Below are 18,600 nucleotides of genomic sequence, written 5' to 3'. Positions count from 1 at the left end.
TCCGTTGTGCTGAGTGGAATATACCAGGCACGGAAAGGCAACGGCCGCGTGATCTTGTCCACGCTTGGGAGGGACAGCAACTGGGCTCAGTGGCAGGGTGCAGACCCCTGCAACTCAGGGCTGCAGGCAGGGTGGGGAGCCCTTGACCCAAGGGTGTGAACTTTCAGACAGGCAGGAAGAGGCGCCTTTGGATCCACTGCCCCACCGGGTCTGTAAGAATGTGCAGCCCATTTCAGAATAACTATGAGCAAATCCAGAGCCCTCACCATTACATCTCACAGCAAGGGAGATGACGGGTGTATTGACAAGCTCGATTGAATCATTCCGCACTGTATGCATGAATCAAAACATTCCTCCTACCCTAGAAATGTAAACAATCACGATGTGTCAATCAAAATGTAAATTTACAAATTCAACCTAGGGCTTCCCAATTGCTGGAGACAGTGGTAGCCACCTTGTTCCTGTTTCTCAGCATTTCCTCCTGAAAACATTGCAGAAGCCCGGGAAAGGGAAAACAAATCTACGAGAAAGGCACTGTCAGTGTAAATTCAAGACTGAACGCCAAAATGAACAAACAGAAGGAGAAAAGACCCCAAGTCCCACTCACAGTTCCTGAGTCTCCACTGCCTCCCACCTCACCCTGAGAGCAGGGAGAAGCCTGTGGGGACGCAGAGGACCGCTAGCATGGTAAGCTCACATCCACGCACGAGGGCCAGCAGGGGCGAGACAAGGACTACACGAGCACACGCAACAAGCACACAGGGTCTGTGCGGGGCAACTGCAAAACACGCATTACATGCACAAAACTAGAGCTGAGCAAATGGAAAGAAATCAGCCTGTTTTTGCAGTGAGTCCAGCATTTTATAGAGACTGAATTTAATACACCCAATAAAAACCACTAACCACTCATGTATAGACACACAAATATCACGTATGTGCACGCATGTGTTGTTATCCATACATGCATTTCCTAGCTATGCCTGCTGATCTGGCCTAAAAACAAAGATACCTCAAAAGCATTGAGTAAATCTGTAGTCCAGATACTGGGTTATAAACACCTTTTTCCATTAAAAGCCATCAGAAGTCCTTGGGAAAATAGCTGAACCCATGTGCAAGGCTGAGAAATAGAAAACAATCCTGATATATCTGGTAGTGCAAGAAAGTAAAGAAGTTCTCAAAAACTGATGGGCCATTTTTGTAGGAAACAGGATCCAACTCCAAGGAGCTCCTTTTGGCAATTTTGGGGACAATTTGAGCAAAAAAGTAAGTACTGATTTTGGGTTACAGCCTACAGAAGAAAATAACCCACACTGCCATAAACAAGCCAATATGTAAGTGGGGGGGAGCCCATGAGGAGGGCTTGGAGATGGGGCGATGGCCAGGGACATCGCCGTGAGGCAGCCCCACAGCGGGGACCGCTGCAGACAGCACAGGGTGGCAGAGGGAGCAGCCCCAGCACAGGGTGCGGATCCCCTCAGAGACTCCGGAGCAGTCGACGTCACAAGCAGCAATGAGAGGTGTCCCTCACAGTGGCCAGAGCTGGTGTCACAGAGAGGATAGCCTCCAGCACTCACCTCCCAGGGCCACCTAGGAAGGCCACACCACCACGCCCTGGCCTTTCTGTCAGCAGTGCGCAGCCTCGGTCTACTCAAGAGAAGACCCCGGAAAACCCAGCGGGGCACAGTCTCCAAAACAACTGAGTTGCACTTTTCAGGTGGCTCAGGGGGAGGGAAGGAGGAGGAGGATTCTGGGAAATGGAGGGGACCCTCCCCTAAGTGCCACGTGGGGTTCTGTGTTGGCTCCCGAGCCAGGCCAGGACGTTAGTGAGAAATCTGCAAAACTGGAAGGGCGTCTGTGGTCAGGGCACAGGGTGCCACCCGTGTGGGCTTGGCCCTGCGTGGCGCGTGTGTGAGACACAGGACGTTGGTAAAGCATTGATGGGAACTTGGTCAGCATTCGCAGCTTTACTGAACTAGCTTTAGAGCTACTTCCCAATAGCTTTTTAATAACAGGAAATAATTACAACCTAACATGAAACTTCTGTCTATCGAATGTTCTATTAAAAAATGCCAGTGGGCCTAAGCTGTTAATTTTCTAACAAGTATTTTGGGTGCTTAACATTTACCAGGATCGCTGATAAGAGAACACGTCAGTGAACAGGACAGGACCAGCTGTATCTGCCCAGGACACTCGGGTTCTTCTGGTGTCGGGAGAGAAGGGACAGAGCCCAGGAACAAGAAACACCTGGGGATGGGAGCTGCGCAGGGGTGCGGGGTGCAGGGTGGGGAGTCGGGCGCCCCGGGGAGCCTTCACACCGGGCGGACTATACACACGTGGGAGCAGCAGCACAGGGCGCAGGGCCCAGCGCCCTCTTCCCACAGCGGTGCCCGGCGTCTGACAGGACCCCGCCTCCGTCGGTGGCCCCTGCTGACAGTTTCCATGGAACGTCAAACCCTGGGGACTCGGCATCTGCGGAAACCCTGAGACGCAGCGGGAGCTCCTGCTCTGTGCGTCCGGAGAAGAAAACAGGGTCTGACATTGTGCAGATTTTCATCGGGAAACACGGGGGCCTCGCCTGCTGCGTTGGACAGCAGACTGAACACGCCCTAGACCAGAGATGGCGAACCTTTCGGAGACCGAGCGCAAGCTGCAACCCCAAACCCACTTACTCATCACAAAGTGCCCACCCTCCGATAAACCTGAACCCTGAGCTGCTGCTGCGAGCACTCTCTCAGCCCAGGAGCCCTGCCACGAGTGCCTGGTCCACGCAGCAGATGCCCTGGACTCTCTCTGATGCCAGGAGGGACATGAGTGCCAGGGTGTGGTCAGTTAGGGTACAGAGGGGCAGCTCACAGACACGCCAGTGAGGGGCAGTTTATTACTCAGACCCAGGGAGGAGGGCAGGATGCCAGCCGGGCCAGGGGAGGGGCGGCTGCCCGGGACACTCGCGCTGGCCACCAGGAGGCAGGGAGGGGGCCGGCTACTGGCCCAAGCCTGTCTGGGGTCCCAGGCACCACCCCATTGGGTTCCCCCAGGGCTCAGGGCCCACAGACACAAGTCCACGGAGCTACTGGTGGCAGAGGTATGGGCCAGACTGATTGTGCTGGGGTCCCTGCGGGAGGGTCACCAGGAATGGGTGAGCATGAGCGACAGCGGGACTGCCCAAGTGAGGGGACTGAGGTGCCCAAGCCACTCTGGGGACAGAGGGCTAAACTTCGGTGCCAAGACAACACAAAGCCCGAGGCTCTACTGCGGTTCTTTCCCAGGTGTGGGGGACTTGGTGCTCGGGGTTCCCTCTTCTCTCTTGCTTTTCCATCAACAAAACTCTCTCTTCCCAAGCAGGAGAGTTAACAACAGTCCTGCCTGAGAAGCGGGTCCTTCTCGGAAGGTGGCCTGGTGCATTTTCACACACTGAGGAGGCACCGGACAGGAATCCTGTGGAAAGCTAACTCAGATGTGGTGAGGACAGGTGATGTGCACATTGGCTCCACCGCTCTGCTGGACACACCCAGCCAGCCCACCACATCTTGAGCCACCCTTATTTCTGTGCGCACCTCCCACAGACCTGGCCCAACTCCTCCTGCCCACCTTGATCCGGACAGTTCCATCACTCCGCAGGCATCTGATTGGTCAGTGAATGAAACCAATGGGGTTGGTTTAGAGCCGAGATCTCAAAGCGGTAGTCCACAGCCCGCTGCCACTCACTGCACATTCCCCAACACTTAGACATTGGGAAGGTTCACCCCCAAAACACAGACTCCGAGGGTTTCTTCAAGTATTAGCCACACTGCCCCTCCTTCCCAGCATGCCGGGGTCCTCTGCAGGTGCAAGACAGCAACCCCTCTTTGTCCACTGACCGGATCCACCCAGCCCCACAGACCTGTGATTCTGCACACCTTGGCCAGCTTGGCCCCTGGGCGGCTCCTTCCGCCCTGATTGTCATTTGCCCCTAGCTTTACCCACACACGTCCCTGGGCCTCCCCTGAACCCCAGAACCGTGTCCCTTTCGGAAGCCCGCACACCCTGCTGGATGTGTCTCAGACCCCAGCCACGGAACACACCACCCAGTGAGCGAACGGTGGGGCTCACTTCTGTCCATTCTGCATCCTCTGTACAATAAGAATTCAGGGTCTGATAGACTACAGGGGATGCAGCCTTTGGCCAATCCTGTCCCTTCCAAAAGAGGAGAAATTCATTTCTTAGACCAAGTCTTCTTAGGAAGAGTCTGCTACGGAAGCAGCTAGCTACTTAGAAAGACAAGAAAAAATAGTGTGAGTACTTAGATGACAACTGTACCCATCATCTGCCTCATGCATTGTGCTTCTCAAAGGTCTTCAAGTCCTCACCTCATTCATTCTTTGAGCCCCTGTGCAGCTCCCAAGGGCAGGATGCACTCGGGGCCCAGCTGACAGCGGGTGGACCCCCAGGGAGGACTGCTGTGGGACCTGCTGCTCTGGGGCCAGGCGGGGCTGGGCTGTCTAGTTTCCAAGGACACAGACCAAGGCCAGAGGCTTGGACGTGCCCAGCTAGCCACGCAGGGAGGGAAGAGGCAGCTCTGTGGTGACTCAGAGTTCTGGTTCCACGGAGCAGGTGAAGCCTGCAGGACGCTGCTCATCGGCCAGATGCCCTGCTATTCTGAACAAATCCAATTTCCCTCACAAACGAAAAACTGCAGAAATTCATACCTAAAAGCAAGCGTGTCAATCACCCTGTTGTGGAAGAGAGAACAGACCAAACCAGAGAAACTATCCCGGCTTCGGGGAGAAAATACAAATGATAAATGTACGATCTTGTCCCCACCCCGGCCTCAAGGACAGAGGGTGGCTCCTGGAAGGGTCACCTCCTCCAACGAGCTGATGGCTTTCAGGGAGGCTTTTCTCCCACAGCAGTTCAAAGGCCTGGAGAGACACGGCCTATCGCCAGCTCTCGTCCCACAAACTCACAGGAACACCCCGGGCTTCAGGAAGGACAGCAGCCCCAGAAACGCAGGTGTAGACTGTGGGGCCCTTTGGACAGTGCGGAGCCTGGGTCATCAGTTTAATTTAAACTCAGCTTGCTTCTCCATGTTTACAATGTCACGGGAGCCGGTGTGACGGCAGGGACCGGCCACAGCTCCGTGTCCCCCATGTCACTGTGACCGAAGTCCACTGGCTTTGTCACAGGCCGTGGTGAGGACCAGACCCAATGGGCCATGGGTCCCAGGCACTGGACGGGGACGGGTGGCAACCTCCGTTCCTGTTCTGACCCAGGGATGCCCACTCTGCACTGGGACCAGACCCTGGCCGTGGACAGAGAGTGGGTGAGGGCAGCTTGGTCGCCGTCCTGCACTCCACACCACACCCCTCCCTGCAGGATGCAGGATGCTGACACGGGGATGGCACGGAGAGCCGTGAGCACGGGGCGGGGGCCAGGCTGACAGAGGAGCCGCAGCCCCTGCTGGAGCAGCTCTGGGCCAGAGAGAGAGGCGGCTAACAAAGCCCTGACCTGACCCTCAGTGGAGCAGCCGTGTCCCCTGGGGGCAGACTCGTATCCTGAGGAGCACCCGGCTCCCCGGGATGTCACGCTGAGCCTTGCTCCTCAGACACAGGCTGCCACCCATGCAAGTCCCCTGCAGGCGCCCACCATACCAGCCTTTCCACTCACCACTGCTCCCCAACGGGGACACAGCCTGGCGAAACCAGCAGGGAGCCACAGAACAGCTCCGGCTTTGGGTGACAAAGCTTCTGGCCAAGTACACCTCAGAAGTGCTCTCTTTGCCCTTGTTTGCTCACCTGAAACCTGGCAAACAGCCAGCCCCACATAACTGAATCATTTTGCATGAGTCACTGCACCTCCCCTGGAAAATGTGGCTCCCGCTCTGAATGTCAAATCAGAGAGCGAATGTGGTGGCAAAAGGGCGCCCAACTCATGGCAGGCCCTGGGAAGCGGTGCGTCCTGGCCCAGCCCATTGTACCCGGGGTACGGTCAGAGACAGAACTGTAGGGTATGGAGGGCTGACTGCACCACTGGCTCACTCTTCTCAAGAGCAGCCAGCACTGGTGTTGATTCCCTGGATTTTACAGATGAGAAGATGGAAGTTTAGAAGTTGGAGAGGAGGACAAGGCTACCGACCCATCAAGGCCGGGCTGAGGTGGAGTCCAGAGCTCTCTGGCCCTGGTGCCTGTGCACCTGGCTTCTGCATTAGCCTCATGAGGGCAGCTTTGTTTGGGCACAGCAGGTACACCTAACACAGTGCTTTCTTAGGACTCCCCTGTGGATATTTCTAAAACCACCAGCTCACCACCTTCCAGGGAATTGACCCCTGGGTGCCGGATGTGGGGGTGCATGCCTGTGCTCCCAGCACTCTGGGAGGCTGGGGCAGGAGGCTCCAGTCCAATTTAGCAACTTATTTGAGATCCTATGTCCGAATAAAATATAAAGGGTGAGGGACGTAGCTCCGTGTGAAGGTCCTGGCTTCAGTGCCCTGTAACACACCGAGGGGGTGCGGGGGGGAGAAAGAGAGGAATAGAATTAGAGTTTGATGCAGAACCCTTTCTTCTGACAGTGTGACCTCTTGTCCTTGAGCTGCCTGCCAGAGCTTCCACTGCTGGTATCATCGTAACAAATTACAAATCTTGAATAAATGGCACTCTCTAACCGTTAGCTCTTTGCTAACATTGTATCTGGGTTGTAAGATCATTTTCCTCATGGGGTTTTAATAGGTGTAAATGATGACATGCTTGTAAAGCAATAACCTGGTGTGCAGCCAGCTCTCAATAATAGCTGTTATTATTTTAAACTCAGATGTTCCTGGGCTTACAGGTCCCTTTCGATCTAGATAAGTCTGCTCTGAGCTCTTATTTCTGCATTAGTAGGCAGTCTCACTGATTTAGGAGAAACACAAGTCCCAACCTGTGAGATGTGAAATGTGCCAAGTGCATGGTCTCACAACATCAAGGAGTGAAGTTTCGAACCAAAGGAGGAAGTGAGAGTTCTACTGGAAATAAGGAGGAGAATAGCTCCTGGGTTTTCAGAAGGGGTCCCGGGGGGGTGGCCACCAAGGCCCTTTGCCAGAGGTCATTTATTTAGCAAAGGGACAGCGTGGTGCATGGGCCAGACTGCAGTCAGCCTACTATAGGGTGACAAGTGTAGCCAAGCAGCTAACACTGATGCAGCAGGGAAATGAGTCACACAGCAGGGTCCCTGAGAAGAACAAAGGCATTCTTGGGGGGGCGGGGCCAGGTGTTTGGTCACTACCTGTGCATCTAAGGTCCAGCTGGGCCGCCAAGCCAGGTGGTGCTGATCCTAGTCTAGCCTCAGGTGCCGTTTATCCACAGGCCTGGCTACTGCATCTCCCCTGAGCCTTGGCTCTCTTCAGCTTCTCCTCCAGCAGCAATTCTGACACCTTTGCTTTTGTGTGCTAACTTCCTTGAGGGCCCAGTCCTTTTCTGGCTGCATGTGTCTGACTTAGCTCTCTTCTATCACAGCCTCCTCAGTGTTTCCACACACTCCCAGCAGGGCAGGGAAGCTCGAGTTCTTCTCTGGACTCAGAGCCCTTCTGAACCTGCTCTGTGCATGGCTTACCTTGCTGTCCCATGGCTGTGATCTCAGTCCCAGTGCTCTTTCTAGACGTGGGACGCAGAAACTGTCTGCCACTTTCCCGTCACTAGACACCACAGCTTAAAGAAGGGGTTTATTTTGGCTCTTGGTTTCAGTCCATAGGGGAGTGGCTCCAAGGCAGGAAGGGTGGTGGGAGGGAGTGGTGGAGGAGAGCTGCTCGAGACATGGTGGCCAGGAAGTGGAGCCAGAGAGGAAGGCACTGCCTCCCAACACCGCTCAGGGGCTGAGCTCTGCAGAGGCCGGGTGACTCCACCCGCAGCACAGCATGAGAGCTTAACCATCAGTACTCACCTCCACTCGCCCTTCCTCCCCAGCCACCACACACACACAACACACAACACACACTGCCAGCTGGACACATCCTTTCTGTGCGAACAGCACATGCGGTTCATGTTGAAGCAAGCTGAACTTTTTGCAATCTCTATTAGTCTGTGGTAAAGGAGCCCTGGGAAGCACAGGCTGCCGATATCTTCACACGAGGTGGACTTCGCTTTCTTTAGATACGCATGTACCCAGAAGAGGGGTCCTGGACGTATGGTAATTTAATCTCCTTGGGACCCTCCGTACCATTGTCCACAACACCATCCCAGTCCATTCTCACCAGCAGGGTTCTCTTTTCTCCACACCTTCAACAACAGTTGCTATATCTTCTTTTCTATGACAGCCTCCTAGGGGCCTGACATAACAGCCTCATGGTGGTTTTAGTTTTAGTTTGCATTTCCCTGCTGATGAGTAGTGTTGAACCATTTTCGTGCACCTGTTGGCCACTTCTGTCCTCTGGAGAAATGTCTGTTCAGGTCCTTTGCCCATTTCTTTTTGTTTTCTTGTTTTTGTTTTGTTTTGGTACCAGGAATTGAACCCAGGTCCTTGTGCTTGCAAGGCAGGCGGTGGAACCACTGAGCTAAATCCTCAGCCCCTTTGCCCATTTTTTTTTTTCTATTAAGTTTATTGGTACATTTTAGGTATAAAATATTTACATACATCATTGGGATCTTGTACCATTACATGAGTATCTTGGTTCTTATTTTTTTCCCCATTCCCTGTCCTCCCTTCACCCCCTCCACCCTTCCCTATTTGCAAAGATTTTGTTTCCATTTTTTTCTTTTCTCATATTTTTTCTTATCCCTTCTTTCCTTTCCCCTACCCCTCCCACTTGCCCTGCTCCTTTAGACCTTTGCTTCATATTACACAATATCAATTATAAATTTTTTAAATTACAATATCAAAATTTATAGGCCATTACCACATATTTTACAGAATTTAAAAGGATATAGAAAGCATATTACAAAAATCTTTTTTGAAATAAATTTGACAACTTCTAAGAAGTACCTTAGAAGACAAATTAATGAAACTAACTCTGGAGGAAATATAAAATTTGAATAGCACCTATTAAAGAAAGTATATTCCTAGCTTGAAAACCTACCTATATGACAACAGCAGGCTCATAAACATTTTAACTGATAAATTATATCAAACAATTAAACCAGAAAAAAGAAGGAACACTTCTCCCCTCATTTTAGGAAATCAACATTGCACTAATACTAAAACTGGACAAAGATAATAGAAAAATGTATGATCATAGATAAAAATTTGTTTAACAAAACAAACTTTTAGAAGTCAGATCTGACAGTATGTAGAAAGTGGTTTTATTATAGGGATGGCAGTGTTGGTCCAGCATTGGAAGACCCACCCTCAAAAGTCATCATTTTAACAGAGGAAAGGAAAAAGCCATATGATCCTCTCAGTAGTTGCAGAAAAAGTATTGGACTAAATTCTATAGCTGTTCATGGTAAAAACTATCAGGAGACTAGAAGTAGAACAGAACCTTCTCAACAGATAAGAGACATGTACTCCATACTTCCAACAAAACACCTTATATGAATGGAAAAGATACAATGCTTTCTCCATAAGGTGAGGAACAAGGGCAGATATGCCTACTCTTCATCTGTCCATTAAACTTTGAAACATAGGCCCAAACCAAAATAGTCTGGCAATAAAAAGATACAATTAGCATAGAATTGGCAAGGTAGGAGTAAAATCTTTATATGTAGATGAAATGATCATCTACAGAGAAAATACTAAGAAATCTCTAGGAAACCCTAGAACTTGTATTTGAATTTAGCAGGATTAGAAAACACAAGGTATATATAAAAATTCAGGTCTATGCATACTTGCTATAAATGAAGAATTGGATATTGAAATTTAAAAGTTATGTATGAGTACAAAGGACCTAGAAAAGTAAAAAGAAAAAAAAACAGTGTTGGAAGATATTTATTACCTAATTTTAAAGACTTCCTCTAAAGCTACAGTAATCAAGGCAGTGTTAGCTTAAGGAAAGACATATACATCAATGGAATAAAACAGAGAATCTAGAAATAGAACCACACAAGTATGGTCCACTGAGTTTTGAAAGATTATTTAACATTAACATTTTATAGAACATAAACTCAATTCAAGAGCAGGGGAAAAGATAGTGTTTTCAGCCAATGGTACTAGAACACCTGGTATCTGTATGTAAAAAATTAACCTCAACCCTTTATTTCCACATATAAAAATAATTTGAAAGGATCTATGAACCTAAATATGAAAGACTAAAACTATAAAACTTTAATAGGAAATTATAAGGGAAAATGTTCATGAACTTGGGGTAGGCAAGAATTTCCTAGGATATAAAAAACATGATGTATAAAAGAAATTAATAAATGAGATTCCATCAAAATTTAGAACTTTAAATGACTTCATTAAGAAAATGAAAAGTAGTCCTTAAACAGACCATATTTATAATACATATAACCTAAGACCAGAATATATAAAAAACTCTTACAACTCATTAATAGACAACCCAATTAAAAAGTAGACACAAGAAGATGATAAATAGCCAGTACAAATACGTATTGACTTATCCTTGTCATGACTTTTTCTTTTTGTTGGATTCTCCCCCTTTGCATTTAATTTTTTGTTGCACCCAACAAATTAATTCTGCTGGGCTTCCTGGGCTTGTGATCCTCATCTTTTCCTAGGATATTGTCTACAATTTTTTCGATTGCTGGTTTTGTATTCATGAAGTTCCTAAGTTGCTCTTTGTCATGAAAGTATCTTATTTCACCATCAATTCTGAAAGATAGTTTTGCAGGATACATCAATCTGGGCTGGAGGCTGTTCCCCTTTAGGGCTTGAAATATGTCACTCCAAGCTCTTCTAGCCTTGAGGGTTTGCATTGAGAAGTATGCTCTGATTCTGATGGGCTTTCCTTTGTAGGTGATTTGTTTCTTTTCTTTAACTGCTTGTAGAATTTTGTTCTTCTGTTGGGTTTCTGGAATCTTAACAATTATATCCCTATGTGTAGATATTTTTTTGTTCAAGGCTAGTTGGAGTCCTATATGCCTCATTTATCTGTATGTCAAGTTGTTTTCCCCTGTTTGGGAAGTTTTCTGCCATCACTTCTGGGAACAGTTTTTTATGTCATCTGCACTCTCTCTTGTTTTCATTGACTCCAATCAGTCTATGTTATTCTTCTTTGCATTATCTAGTAGCTGCTGGATTGATTTCTCATGGTCCCTTACTATTTTAAAGAAATTTTTCTTTTCCTGGTCACTAATTAATTGCAATCTTATCTTCTTTAACTGAAATTCTGTCCTCACATTGGCTCATTCTGCTGCATAAGCTTGCAATGGAGTTTTTAATCTCCTGGAAATCTGTTTGTATGATTTATGGATTCCATTTGTTTCCTATGTTGAGATTCCATCATATTCCTCAGTTCCTCTATTTTTTTTAATCTGAGACTTCTCTAGATTTATTAATCATGTCTTAAACTATGAGCACAATCTCTGCTGTTATCTGAGAAATTATTTCTGATTTTATTTTTTCCAGATCCTCTTTTGTTGCCAGTTCAGGGAGTCCAGGTGGTTGAGTAACAGACTGTTCCATCTCGTTTCCCTTTGGGGTTGCTTTAAGTGATCTGGAAGTCTGGTTTTGAAACTTGTTTACATGTCCTCTCATTTTGATGGGGTGGGGAATGTTGCTGGCAGCCACACGGCTCATCTCCTTTGCGCTGAGGGGGATGGTACAGCAGCCTGGAAGCTTCATCCTGGGTCCTGGGAATGGCTCACCTCCTGTGCCCCTTTGTCCATTTCTTATTCAGCCTGTCTTTCTGCTACTGAGCTGTAAGAGCATTTCACAAATTTTGGGTAGTAGCCCTTACCCTGCACACCTTTTCCCAGTCCACAAGTTGCCTTGTGGCCGTGCTGTTTCCTTCATTGTGTGGCATGTTACTTTGATGTCTTCTGTTTCTGTTTTTTGTTTTTGTAGTCTGAGCTTGTGCCACAAAGTCACTTCCAAGGCAACATCAAGGAAATTCTTCCCTTGCACTCTTCTAGAAGTTCTGTGGTTTTAGGTCTTAAATTTTATACATTTTGAGTTACTTTCTCTGTGTGCTATAAGATAATGGTCCAATTTCATTCTTTTGTGTAGAAATTCGGTTTCCCATTTATTGAAAGAGTACCCAATTAGCACTAACCAAGATATAGAAACATTGAAGGATAAATGGATAGAGAAAACGTGATGTGCATTTAATGAAATTTCATTTTGAAAAGGAGACGCTGCCATTTAGAACGCCATGGAAGGACCTAAAGAACACTGTGGTGAGTGAAACCAAATGCTGCGTGGTCTCACATGACGTGGAATATGGTCTTCTACAGGGCTCAGGCACAGAAAGAAACAGAATGAAGTGGAGGTGATGCAGGCAGCAGGGTGCGGAGAAGAATGGGCAAGGAGAGCCAAAGGACCCCAAAGAGAGGACAGGTAGATGGACACCTGTAGTGACCTCATGTACAACACGGGGGCTGATACTAACCACAGTGTGCTGTATTCGGGGTTTTGTTGAGTGCTTTTAGCTGCTCTCATCACAGAGAAAACTGAGATGTGTTCATCTACTTCACTACAGAAACCGTTTTCCTGTCTCTGTGCATCCCATCGCATCACATTGCAAACCTGCGAAACAGGCAGTAGGGAGACAGGCCTTTCTCAAATGGGAAGGGCAGCGAGAGATGGGTGGAGAGGAGGGAAGGGATGCAAAGAGGAGTGGAGCTGTGTGTGTGCAGGCGCCCCCAGGGGGAATGCAACTCTATGTACTGCAAACGTGTACTGATGCAGAACCTCAGACACACAGTGATGTTTATCTTACAAAAGCCCTTCAGCCTGTTTCCATCTTGAGCTCCAGGCCCCAGCGTAGCTTCTCGGTTTTCCTTCCTCTTTCTCCTACTCCCCTACGTGCTTCCCACCCCAGGCCCTGTTCCTTCCTCACCTAACACAGTTTGTCTTTCCCTCGCAGCTCTGCTAACCTGTACCCTTGCAGTATCAGTTTCCATCCCAGTTAAGAAAATATTTTTCACTCTCCTTACTCATACAGATGAATCATTTATTCATCCTGGGCCTGTTTGGCCCCTTTGTGCCATGAGGTTTCCAGATGAGCAAGGCTATGAGTTTAGGAAGAGAAAACGGACTTCTTAAGGTCATTAGTTTATTAATTCTTTTGATGCGTGTTTACCAGACTGTGCTGTACTGGACATTCTGCTAAATCTGAGAGTGCTGGTGAGCGACTTGGTCACTGTCCTCATGGTGCTAATGATCAGCAAGTACAGAAATAATGAAGGTTGTGCCATGGATTACTGAGAGAAGAGGGGAAAGTGCTGTGGGGACATGAGACAGAAAGATGGCCAAGGACTTAGAGGAATGCACAGTGAGAAAGGATCCAAGATATACCAAAGGGTCAAAATGAACTCACAGAGATTCAAAGCACAGCAGTCAAAGAAAATTTTACTCCATTGGAAAACAGCAGACTGAAAACTACAGAGTCAGTTTCAAGAATATTTGAAAACTGAGCAATATAAGTTATCGAAAAGTAGGCACAGGAAGAAAGAACACTGGGAACATAACAGCCGGTTGACCGGTGGGCCCTAGCAAACCCTCTGATTTGTATGTCACTGGAGCTCCAGAAACAAAAAAATGGAGCAAAAAATGTAGTAGTCAATTTTCTCCAAATTTCATGAAGACTATAGATCCAAAGATCTAAGCAGTTCAAAAAACTCAGGCTGGATAAACAAAGAAACAATACCAAAGCACATCACAATCACTTGTCAAAAACCAGTGGTAAAGAGAAGTCACAAAAGTAGATGGAAGGACCGTACTATGATTAAAATAAGAAATGTCCCATGTTTTACAACAAAAGCTTTTTGAGCAAGGAGACAAAGAAATATTGTTAATGCGCTAACAGAAAAATATGTCTAAATTCCTATACAGTAGTCAATAAAAGCATCCTTTCAATATAAGATAAAGTAAGACATTTCTCAGAAAAATAAAAGCTAAAACAATCTTTTGCCAGAATGCACTACAAGAAATATTAAAGAAAATTTTCCAGGAAAAACAAAGTTACATCAGATGGATACTTACATCTACAAAAAAGAAAGAACAGAACTAAGAATGATTAATATGCTACTTACATGTGACTCACAATATCTATTTTTAAAATTTCTTAAGAAGAAAACTGATTGTTTAAAGGAATATATTGTGAAGTTTGTACCACTAGGAGTTTATGAAACTAGAACAAAAGATGAGGGTGGAAAAGAAAGTATAATCTTGAAAAGTACTTACACATCAAACAATAGAATATTAATGGTCTAAGGGCAGAATGTGAAAACCTAAAAATGAATATTCTAAACCTATGGCAACAATTTTTTTTTAAAGCCAAGAGATATGGTTAATGATTCAATAGGAGATCAAGTAGAATAGTAAAAAATTCCTGGTTAAATAAAAGCCTGGAAAAGAAAGAAGAATAAAGAGCAAGTTTCTCAAGTAGAAAGCAAAGGGTACAGTAGATTTAAACTCAATCACACACAGAGAAGACTCCTGCATGATCTCATTCTATGTAGAATCGAACAAGTTAAATCTATAGACACAGAATAGCACAGTGCTTACACAGTGGAGGGGCAGGGGAGGAGGGGGTGGTAGATCAGAGGGCAAAAACATCCCAGCTACACATGCTGAGCAAGTCTCCAAGGTCTAGCACACGGGATGAGGCCACAGCTAATGACACCATGCACTGCTAAGACAAGAGATCTTAGAGCTCTTGCTGGAGAAAAAGCAATGGAGATGCTGACTGTGACCTGGCTTAAGTGTAGTAATTTCACTAGGTATATCAAGTCACCACGTGGAAAACTCTTCAATATACAATAGTGTTAATTGCAAAAAATTAAATCCAACTATATAATAAGTGTACACAAAATATGTATTCTGACCACTCCATTTGAAAGACAGAGGTCGTCAGACCAGACAAAAAAGCATAACGTAATTATACAACTGTCTACAAGAAACCCAAGTTACATATATATGATGCAAAACATTTAAAAGCATAGAAAAATATGTTCCACTACAGATTATCTCTAAGAAGTTAGAATGGCCACACAAGGGAAAGTAGACTTTGGATCAAGAAATATTGGGATGGATGAAGTGGCACATTTTATAAAGACAAAGGGGTCAATCGATGAAAAACTATCCCAAGCGCACATGCACTTGATAACAGAACATAATTATTAGTAATTAACAGAAAAGCAGACAAAAACTGAAACATGGGCCGTACACACCAGGGCAACCTGGGTGACAACTACAGAAGAGTCCAGGCAGCAGGACGGGAGACACGAGGGACACCAGCCCAGGACAGCGCATGCTCCAGGACAGTTCACCTCGAAAAGCATAGACTGAGGCAGCGCTGCAGGAATTCCCTGCTCACACTGGGATCGAATCAGAAATCAGTAAAATAAAAGCATCTGGGAATTAATAAAACATTTACAAATTAACAGTTCTAAACAACCCATGAGTAAAACAGCAACTCAAAGGGGAAATCAGAAAGTAGTTTTGAATTGGATTGAATTGAAAAACAAGATATCAAAAATGTATGGGATAAAACCAAGATACATCATGTGAAGGTACAAGATCCCAATGATGAATGTAACTGCATTGTACACCTAACATGTAACAATAAACTAAATGGGGAAAAAAATGTATGGGAATCAACTAGACTAAGAAATCTATGGCTTTTCATACCGCCATTATAAAGAAAAAATACCCCAAATTTAAAGCTCTTACCTAATGAGATGGAAAAACAAGAGCAAAATTGGACCCAAAGTAAGGGGAATGAACCAAATAATAAAATCAATGAAATAAGAAAGATAAAAGTAGACATAAATTAATTAGGGCTGGAGATAGATGTAGCTCCGTGGTAGGGTGCTTGCCAGCACCCACAGGCCCTGGGTCAATCCCCAGCACCACAGCGATTAAATGATAATAATAATAAAACTAAACCAAATGCTAGGTTTGGGGGTGGAGGGAGTAAGAACAAGTTACCAATATCAGGAGTTAAACAGAAGAATCAATAGATATTCATCTATTAAAATGTTATTTTAAAATATCGAGATTTCATACAACTCAATTAAATAACTTAGACAAAATGGAACTTGAAAAACATCAATTACCAAAACAGATTCAAAAGTAATTACAGTTTGGATTCTCCCATATCTATTGAAATTATATTCAAATTTAAACCCCAACTCCACAGCCACTAAAAAAAAGGTCTAACACAAGACTAGATGCCTTCCTTCGTTGGTAAGTTCTACCCAACATAAAATAATAAAAAATAGAGAGAATGAAGGTACATCTTGCAAATCACTTTTTCGGCCAATATTCCTCTAATTAATTACTATCAATGGCATTACCAATATATGCGTGTATATATATGATAGTACTACTCACGAATACAGATGCAAAATCCTTTAACAAAATTATCCACCACTTAGGCCCCGCCCCTTCCTGCCTGCACCACCGCCTCTTCTGGCCACCTGGGCCTTTCTCCGCTCCTCTGCCGGCACTCCCTGCTTCTTAGCGCCTCTTCCCGGAATCCCGCGGTTCCGTGTCACCCCGCAGCCCCGAGGCTCAGGGCGGCTCTGCCGTGTGCGTCTTTGCGGGGCTCCCCGGGGTCGGCCGCTGCGGGCCGTTGGGCAGCAGGATGCTCGCGCTCCTGCTGCTGTTGCTGCTGCCCGCGCCTGGCCGTGCCTCCGAAATGACCTTCGGGCTGCCGTACAACGCCAAGCAGTGCTTCTACGAGAACATAACTCAGGGTACCAAGTACACCCTCAAGTTCCAGGTGATTACTGGTGGTCACTGATGTAGATTGTCGACTAGAAGATCCTGATGGTAAAGTGTATACAAAGAGGCGAAGAAACAGTATGATAGTTTTACCTTCACAGCTTCCAGAAATGGGACATACAGATTTTGTTTCAGCAATGAATTTTCTGCTTTTACACATAAAACTGTATATTTTGATTTTCAAGTTGGAGAAGACCCACCTTTGTTTCCTAGTGAGAACTGAGTCAGTGCTCTTACCCAGATGGAATCTGCCTGCGTTTCCATTCATGAAGCTCTGAAGTCTGTCATTGACTATCAGACTCATTTACGATTGAGAGAAGCACAAGACCGCGGCCGAGCAGAGGATCTAAATACAAGAGTGGCCTCTTGGTCAGTAGGAGAAGCCCTCATTCTTCTGGTGGCTAGCACAGGGCAGGTATTTCTTCTGAAAAGCTTTTTCTCAGATAAAAGAACCCCCACAACTCGTGTTGGATCATAACCGCGTTATGAGAAGTGATGCACCATTGTCACTGTAATTTTGTTGTCTTCTAACTTTAGGCACTGAAGAACTTAATACTGGCAACATTTAAAGCCTTGCTCGTATACTTGCTGGGAGAGATGTACAATGCATATCCCCGAACTATGGAAAGGACACCTTTATTTGTAAAGGTGGAAAAACTATGGGACTTATTTTGGGCTTTTTATGTTAAATATTCAACACCAATGATCTGCCTTTTTCTTGGTTGTTTAAATTACTCTTCACACACTAAGCTTTGGTATTTTGATTCCTTTTAATCATTTAAAATACTTTTCTTGTAGTTGATATTTTTTAAAACTTAGATTTAATCTCTACATGTGTTATGGAGGAAGAAAACTGCCTTTTATTTATGTATAGTGAATAAAGTTATTTTTTTAAGGAAATCAAATGTGATTAACTGTAGCCCAAGCCCTGTTCTGCACTGCTTAATTATATTGGGGGGGGTCTCCCATAGAAATGGTAATTAATATTGCTACAGCTTTTAGTTGATTGTGGTATAATTTATTGCTTGCTTGCTTGGAAAATGTTAGATTTTTGGTTTTGAGGTTTTTCTATGATTTATAACTTGTTTTTCTACAAAGGCTACCACATAGAAAATGGTATGTATCCATAACATAATAGAGTTTATACAGACCTTAAAAGTCAAACTATTATAAGAGGTAGAATAATAATTTGGAGGAGGGTTAAAAAAAAATTATCAGCAAATAGATCAAGCAGTATGTGAAATATGATAATAAATCATGTCTAGATGATTTGACATGTCCAGAAATGTGAGTTTAACATTTGAAAAGCAATTAATGTAACTTACCATTTTAATAAAAGAGAAAAAATATTCATTTCAATCATTGCAGAAAATTTTCATTGAACGAAAAGTAGATGAAAACTTCCTCATTTTACTACACATCTGAAAAAGAGCATCTTCAGCATTCTACAGCTGACGTCGTAGTTAGGCCACAGGTCTTCTTGTAAGATTGAAGTGAGAAAGTCCGCTCTCACTAATTTCTATTTAACCCGACACTGTGCAAGAGGTCCAGCTGGTGTAATAGGGCAAAGAAAGAAGGGAGAAGAGTGGAGGACAGGGAAAAATATGGCTCTCAGACGACATAGTCATTTACAGAGAGAGTCCTAAGAAACTGATGCATAGACACAGTAATAGAGCTAAAGTAGGATTTTAGTAAGGATCCGGGCTTCAAAGGTAATAATCAGAAATCTATTGCTGGGCTCTGCCAGTGAGAGGAACTGGGGCAGCAAAGGAGAAACTAGCTGCAAAGAGAGAAAAGAATCAAAGA

The 18,600-nt window shown here is 45.5% G+C and overlaps 1 pseudogene; it reads left to right on the top strand.

Moving 5' to 3' along the window:
• The first annotated feature begins 5,191 nt into the window (after window positions 1–5,191).
• LOC101700208 (transmembrane emp24 domain-containing protein 7 pseudogene) lies at window positions 5,192–17,517 on the top strand (annotated as a pseudogene).
• The last annotated feature ends 1,083 nt before the right edge of the window (window positions 17,518–18,600 follow it).

The sequence above is a fragment of the Heterocephalus glaber genome, unplaced genomic scaffold (assembly GCF_053883595.1).
Source record: "Heterocephalus glaber isolate CG9 unplaced genomic scaffold, H.glaber_assembly_v1.0 deba00000122, whole genome shotgun sequence".
NCBI lineage: Eukaryota > Metazoa > Chordata > Mammalia > Rodentia > Bathyergidae > Heterocephalus > Heterocephalus glaber.
Note: the sequence above shows the minus strand (reverse complement) of the source record. Positions and strands in the feature narration are given on the sequence as shown.